The following is an 8,413-nucleotide window of genomic DNA, read 5'->3' as shown; positions in this document are numbered from 1 at the left end:
GTTACTTGTGGGCAGGAAATGTGCCTCTTATACACTGTTTTCTATCTTCACTGCATGATGTGCTGCTGGGCAAATAGCTGAAATGGCGTGAAAACCACTTGAATGACTGACTGACATCTCACAAGTTGATAGCTATTTTAGGAGAGTAAGCCCTTCTAGTGATTACTAAAGAGAGAAGAACAGAGTGTCCTTGATTCCCATATTTGTAAGCACATATTTAACAAGACAGTTTCTCAAGGGCATTGATTTCTACTTTGAAAATCACTTGGAAAATATTTGGCAGCTATTCTTGGAATCAGTATTAACTTGAAGGAAAATGCTTATAAATTCTTTAGAGTTATTCATTCTGTGTTCTTTTTTTTTTCTTTTTCCTTATTGTATTCTTTTGCCACTAAAAACAAAAACAACAACAACAAAAAACCTTCAACAATTCTCAACTGTGTACTAAATTAATCAATCCTTCATCTTGGCTTTAAACACCTCAGTTTATCCTTCTAACTTTATCTGCTACTACCATTATGTGTTCCAGCCAAATCACCTGAATTCTACAGTCCCTGGACACAATTCATGCTCCCCTGCCTCTACCATGTCTCACTGTTCACTATGCCTGAAACACTTTCCTCCGTTCTTTCCCTGTCATGATTCTACTCATCTCTGAAGACACCTCCCAAATGTTACATCATCCATAACCTTCTCAGAGTGATATCAGCTCCTCCACCCTTAAACCTCCCTTATGTTTAGTAAGGTTTCCTAGGTCTCTTAGCTGACTTTATTACATAAAATGATGAGCTTTGCTTTAAATCGTTTCAGCTGTCTGTTATATGGAACTAGAAAATGCCCTTCATTAAGCGGGAACTGTGCTGGGTTCTAACTGGGCTGTTAGCGCTCTGCATGTTGTCATTTAATCATTGCAGCAACCCATGTTACGACTTCCATTTTACAGATGAAGAAGTGCTAAGCACTAGGTGGGACTCATATTTAGGCTTCCCTATGGGGTGAGCAACAGTGCTGATTTGCCTGGCATGAGGGGTTTCATGAGGCGTCGAACTTGCAGAGCTAAAACCGGGGCGGTCCTAGGCAAAAAGATGGCTGATCATTCTACCTAGCGAACCTGGGCTCTCTCTTGGACACCTTCAGTCCATTCCTCATCCTCAAAGGCTCGGAGGTGAGGTGGGGTGGCCGCCTTGGTCCAGCAGGCAGGAGCTCCGTGCTCTAGTCACAGACAGAACCGGGTCCGAGTGAGCTGCTGAGAGACAGGGAAGGAAGTCCAGACTGGGGGATGCGCTGGAGGAAACCTCCCCCACCTCTAGCCCTGTTCTCAACTCCAGAATGGGGAGCGCCCTCCTCCTAAGCTTCCGCTGGTCTCTCTTGGAGGCCTCGTCACCAAGTTTTGAGGACTTTGATGCGAAAGCGTATACCAGCTAAATACCTCTGCTCTCACTCCCAACAGAAACAAACAGAACAAAATGCAGGTCTTTGCAGGGTTGCAATAAGATGCTACTAGAGAAATATGACATTTTACCCAAGCCCTCGACTGACCAGGTCACCCAATCCCTTCAGACACATCAAGGGAAGGCCTAACCCCTATGGAAACTGACTACTCCAGAGAGAGTGACAAACTCAATGCTGACAGTTCTGTACACCCAGGCAAGGGGGAATAACAACCACCTGGTATAAACTGGTCATCCAAAACTATCTGCTCCAGAGAAACAGACTATCGCCCAGAAGCATCCTGGAGAGCCAACTTGTGCAGAAGCAGACAAAGTTGAAATGACTTAGAGCTTCAAGTCTAGTGAATAGGTTTCCCTGCATGGTATACCTGGGCCTGATCATGATGTGATCAGGCAGGCTCAGTGGTTCGCAAGCTTGCCTACTCATTAGAATCACCTGTGGAGTTTTTTTTTTTTTTAACTATTTATTTATTTATGGCTGTGTTGGGTCTTTGTTTCTGTGCGAGGGCTTTTCTCTAGTTGTGGTAAGTGGGGGCCACTCTTCATCGCGGTGCGCGGGCCTCTCACTATTGCGGCCTCTCTTGTTGCGGAGCACAGGCTCCAGACGCGCAGGCTCAGTAGTTGTGGTGCACGGGCCTAGCCGCTCCGTGGCATGCGGGATCCTCCCAGACCAGGGCTCGAACCCGTGTCCCCTGCATTGGCAGGCAGACTCTCAACCACTGCGCCACCAGGGAAGCCCACCTGTGGAGATTTTAAACCTGCTGTGGACCTGACCTTGCCCCAGACCAGTTAAATCAGAATGTCCGGAGCAAGGCACAGGTGAATCTAATGTGCAACCAGGTTTAAAAAGCATAGTACTAACCCAGTGACTCTCAAACTGCTGTCCCTGGGCCAGCATCATTGACAGTTTGTTTTTATGCTAAGGGGTAAAATTATGCTATAGGATAAAAGTAATTCTGTGTTGCCTTTGACTTCCATTATACAACAGAGTTGTGTCTTGTCCATGGGAGACTGACCCAAGAGGCAGAGTTTGGGCAGGAAATATTTAATATAGTGACTATGTATCTGGAAGATACTTAATTAAAACAGAAATATGACTGTGATATTTAAGCCACAGGATTTCCTATCTCCATCTTCCTTCACTGAACCCAACTTGATCTTTCTTGGTTTGCTAGCATTTTCCCTAAATTTGGAGGTCTCTTGAATGAGCACTCCCAGGTCTCAAATTTAGCTTACCACCTTTATCTAGAGATAAATAAAGAGCTATACTGTTTCAACACTCTATCCTTAGATGTTTTTATCTCACAATCTAACAAGTGCTAGCTTGAAGATCATACTTACTTGCTGCCCATAGAACCATCCAGTCTTCAGTTACATATTGGCCTCCTGCTTACACTTGTTATTTTGGTATAAATTTTAGAATATTGCTTTGTTAATTTCAAATAATTTATAGAAAAAAATTTTATTGGAATGATACTCTGAAAATGTTGTGGTCTGAAATTTCTAACATTTACTTTTTAAATTCTCTTAATCACAGTAATTATTTTTCTAATGTTACATTAAAAGTAGCAGCATCTTTGGACAGGAAGATGTAATTTAATGAAGGGCGTCTTTCTCCACAATGACATGGATGTTAAATCTTTTTTTTTAAGATTCTAATGTGGTCTAATTACTTTAATTTAAAATTCTGGGTATGTATGTTTTATTCATGACTTTAGAGATGATTGAGAAAGTTTTTGCAGCTCCTTTGAAGCTCTAACTTTGGAAATGTAACAAATAATGAAGCCATCATATTTTCAAAATGCTCAGAGGAGACTTTTGAAAGACAATGTAATTGTGAATCAAAGCTTAATCAGCTGCTGTGAAATGAGTTTTTAATTATTACATTGCCCCTGATACGCTGGAGTTCACCAAGGTTAAGAGAATGACCTCACACACATTTCCTCTGAAAGGGTAGATTTTTTTTTTCCTTTGCAGCATATCACCTTGAATATTCAGAAACTATGTTGTTCTGCCTCCCGTGAAAATCTCCTCAGAAACAGTTTTTCACATACCCTTGGTTAATCTCGCACAAGAAATGGAAAGTGTCACTCATTTTTCTCTCACTAAAATGTATTATTTCTGCAGTGGGCATGATGGCTTCTGAATCAGAATACTCATCTACTCCCACTGAAAAATTCACATTTTACTAAGTTTTTTTTAAGTTTATTAAAGAGAATATCATAAAGAGTGCTCAAGCCATAAATCTTTAGATCTCAGAATTCTAGATCAAAATAACTGGTTTTATTTCAAGTGGCCAAAGATAATACAGATTTTCCATGCTGGGGAAGAGTGTGATTGCACAAGGAGGCTCTCCGGGCAGTCAGTACCTGATGTCTCTTGATGTAAAGTTCAACTCAAATTTCCATTTTTAGGAAATGGTAATCTGCTTGAGTTGAGAGTAAAACAGACACAATGTAAGTAACTTCTCAAACTTCCTGCCTCAAATGTAGACATTTACATCTATATATTCTAATTTCTGGTCACTAAATAAAACAGAGAGATCAGAACTTGTATGTTTTATGGGGGGAGGGATAAATTAGGAGGCTGGGATTAACATATACACACTACTATATATAGAATAGGCAACCAAAAAAGACCTACTGTATAGCACAGGGAACTATACTCAATATTATGTAATAACCTATAAGGGGAAAGAATCTGAAAAAGAATATATGTGCATGTATGTATAACTGAATCACTATGCTGTACACCTGAAACTTACATGATACTGTAAATCAACTATACTTCAATAAATAATTTTTTTTAAAAAGAACTTTTATGTCTTAAAGTTCTCCAAGAATCATAAGAAAATTACTACATCACCACATGTCCAAAGCAAAACCAAAATTTTGATTTCAACTCTCTTGCCATATTTTTCCTTTAGATTGTAAAAAAAAAAAAAATCCCAAATGAAAATCTGGGTTCTGCATAGAAATCAGCACTAACATCTTGACCTTTTCTAAAGCTCTCTCTACATATGAGTTTGAACTGTGATTCCAAAGTGATTTCTAAGGAGGGGTATTTAACTCATGTATTTGAAAGTCAAAATCTCCTTGGTTCCTTAAATATATATATTTAATCAAATCAAAGAAACAGGTGTAGCTGTAGTATGAAGCATGACAGAGTTCCTACTGACAGTTTTCCTTTTTGAGGAATGCAAACAACCTTGGACTTATTTAATGAGAACAAGTAGGATCCTGAAATAAGTGTTACTTACAGGAGAGTTGCCATTAGAATGCTACACCAGAGGTTTGATTTGCATAATATGATTACATTTAGTAGCTGTTCACGTATCTGTGCTGAATCAATGTCACTTCATCCACACACAGGTTATCTTTTCTGCTCGCTTCAGAATGGCCTCAAATTCTAATTGAGAAATACAGCTTTGCACACCCCACGTGTTCCTCTGTCACCTGCTTTGTTTGCACTAGTTCTTGGCTGAAAAGGGAGATCACTCAAGTCTTATACAGCATTTCTAAGGTTGAGCGAACCCTGTGTAATTTATCTCTTGAAAATGCTATCTATGAAAGTATCTGACATCTCTGCCATTGGAGATAAATGACCTAAGAGCCAGTAGACTTACTAGAAATAATAATAATAGCTAGCATTTATTGAGCAATTACTAACTGCCAGATGCTAAGCTAAGACCTGCCCACACATTTAATCTATCATTGGACTTTCTGGCATCTACTGTTATTAACCCCATGTTTACAGGTGAGAAAAATCAAGGCTTAGAGAGGTTATTTAACTAGCTCAGTATCACAGACTCCTCATTGATGGAGGCAAGATTTAAATTCTGAAGTCTATGTTCTCAGACATGCATTTCCCTGGAGCTGAATAATCAATGCTCTAAAATTATGCAGACCCAAGCAAAGTTAAAGCAGAGCTCTGCTTTTAGTAACACTGTTGAAAATCAAAACTTCAGGAGCAAGTCCACCACTTTGGGACAAAAATCATTCAGAGGTGTTATCAGAGTGCATTGACCTCTCAATGACACCAAGCCCAGAACAGGACCTGAGTCCCCAGCCTCAGCCACCACCACCGCATCCTGATTGCTTACATCCCAGGCACTACCTGTTCCAGACCTTAACTGCAAACCACAAGAAAGGAAAATTGACAGAAAGCCAAAATGGTGCTTTTTGTAATGCACTAAAACTCAGTTTGTGTTAAGAATTTCTACTGTAGACACTGAAAACACAGGAACTGGTGATAATATTGTAAACTAATAACAATAATAGAACTAAAGAATTCCCAAAATTATTATTAAGCCATGTTGGCTACCTGTGCAAACACAAACATGTCTTACCATACACCCAGATATACCTATGTACATTAACACTAAGCTAACGGAGAGCTTCACAGTTAGAAATTAATCAATATGCAAATGGAGGACTTCTGTTGCACGTGGCCATGATCCCAGCTCTGCCCACACTCTGTTGGAACACACGCAAGGCATTTGTGCATATTCTACTTCTCTAAGAAACATTTTAAAACTCAAATACTGTGAGCCCCAGCCTTTGTCAGAATGTTGAGGCTTCCTTTGCCACAAATACTGAATACGGGAGTAATTTAAATTGCTAGAAACTGTGCCCTACTGAAACACACCTGTTAAAACAACAGGTTTAAAAAAAGCGCTGTTAAACCAACAACAAAAATCCAGATTAAAGTGAAAGATTATTTTATGTAATTAAGAGACATTTGTGTGGGTGAATGGGAAACATATTAGCTCATAAACAGCATATTATATCCCACAACTGCTTCTGGATATATTTGCCAAATCCCATCAATCCAATCAATAAATGTTTATTGAGTACCTACTATGAGCAAGGCACAAAGATAGATGCTAAGGAATACAGAATGATTAACACATGTGCTACACCAGCCCCTGCCCTCTATGCCCACCGAAACCATCAGTGTCGATGAGTTGGAATACTGACAGTGAGCAGAGCCTGCAGGCACCCCTAAGCCTGAACCTGTGCTGGCACGCTGGTCAGGACTCTGCTTTCTCATCTCAGGGTGGTTTACGGAATTTTACTTTGGAACCCTCTGTGCGAAGCTGTTTAGTGGTGAGGCGCCCAGGCACTGGTGTGGTCTGCATCATGACAGAGGGATTTTAATCAGTAAGGTGGAAACTACATGGTCTGAACACAGGATGCACAATGCTGTCAATCCTGGAAACAGTCCTTTTTTGTAAGATATGTGAATGAAGTACTGGTGTCTTCACCAAGAGGCAGCACCTAGGATTCCATGTATAGTCAAAGCAAGAGCCTAATGAGCATCAGACAAACCAGGTGGGGCTGAAGTGAAGACTTCCTCCCTTTGCACTGTTTCTCCTCTGTCTCAGTGCCTCACTCCTCCCCTCTTTCATGCCCCCAAAATACGGAACACATATGGAACACATCCCTTTTATTCCCCTCACAAATGCTGTAAGATGGATTTGAAGATGTAACCAACCCTCTCTCTCTCTCCATTCCCATATTCTAATGTAACTCCTGGTTTCTGCTTGTGTGAGTGTCTGTAAAACCTTTAACCTGGTGCCCAGCCTCCAGCCTCTATCTCTGAAAGTCACCCTAAAACACCACCTGGTTAATCTTTTCCCAACAATAATTTCAGCCTCCAATTACTCACTGTGGCTGGCACAGTAAAATACAAAACTCTAATATGGCATTTAAGTCCCTCCACTTCAAGGCCCCAGGGGAACTAAATGTCAGTAGTAGCCCATCCAGGGCACTGCAACAGCTGAAAGCAGGCCCACATGCTTCCAAACACACCTAGGGACACAGTGTCTCCCCAGGGAGTCACAGACAAGCCTCGTGTCACTCTGCAGATGCACATGAGGGAGTTTCTTGTTGTCAAAGCCTGGGTCTGTTTCTAACCTTGTCTGTACTTTTCTGGGATGCATCTCACCTGATGAAAGCTCTGAGACTCTAATTCTCAAATACATTTTTTTCCCAAGACACATAAATTAAAGGAAAAGACACGTAAGCATTAAAGAATCTGAAAAATGTCAGGGTGACAGAGGTTTCCCAAAATTTCTAAGAGTTGTGCAGAAAATGATTCTCCTGTGAAATGCGCATTACTAGTCCTATATCCCCTGAAGCCAAACTAGGCATCATCGTTACTCTATAAAAATGTAAGGAGAGCAGAATCCTGGCTCTGCCTTCCCTGCGCTTTCCAAATTTGATTAGTATTATTTTCTATTCTACCCATATCTTTACTTTCCAGATTCTACTAAAGCTTGAGGACATTTTAGCTTTTGGCATTTTTGAAAAATAACAACAGTACTTCCTAAGAAGCAACGTAATATAATGTACTAAACTGGGAACTCCTTGAGAGTAAACACTATTTTAATGGTATTGGGAGCTTTGTTTTCCAGCCAATTGCCAGGTCATTCTTAGGGTAAGAACAGGATGGGGAAAGCATGCCGTGGAAGGCAGGGATTTCACCCCTAATCTGCCACCTACTGACAACATGATTGAGAGCAAAGCCCATAACCTATGTGAGTCTGAGTTTGCACAACTGCTACAGAGAGGTAATAACACCTACTTCACAGGATGTTCCTGTTGTGAGGACTAAATGAGATAATGGATTAGAATGTGATTTGTAACTGATAAGCACTGCATGACAGCGGTTATTGTCACTCTCAAGTATGGACTTAAACTCATAAAATGGGTAGAAAATAAGAAAAGAAAGTTGAACAACTGTAAAACAGACATCTTCTCAATCAGGAATGACAAGGCCAAAACCTGGAAAATATCTTATGCACCTGAAAATCTTCCCGTAGTATATGTCTACAACAGAGTGGGGAAAAAAGAAGAAAATTTCTTTTAAATAGGATAAATTGGATTTGGTTTATAGTCCACTGATTGAATTGCCCAAATCCAATTTAAAAATTGAAACAAAAGTTTTTAAAACTGTAT

The 8,413-nt window shown here is 40.3% G+C and overlaps 1 long non-coding RNA gene across 1 annotated transcript; it reads right to left on the bottom strand.

Annotated features, from left to right (window-relative positions):
- Window positions 1-344: 344 nt before the first annotated feature.
- Window positions 345-6,023, bottom strand: LOC309658892. The gene is made up of 2 exons (XR_014262446.1): window positions 2,193-6,023; window positions 345-1,887 (listed from the first exon to the last, which is right to left on the bottom strand). It is a non-coding gene; the product is annotated as an uncharacterized lncRNA (long non-coding RNA).
- Between the last annotated feature and the right edge of the window lie 2,390 nt (window positions 6,024-8,413).

Source organism: Balaenoptera physalus (genome assembly GCF_965194825.1).
Source record: "Balaenoptera physalus genome assembly, chromosome: 3".
Lineage (NCBI taxonomy): Eukaryota > Metazoa > Chordata > Mammalia > Artiodactyla > Balaenopteridae > Balaenoptera > Balaenoptera physalus.
This window is presented reverse-complemented; position numbering and strand designations above follow the sequence as displayed.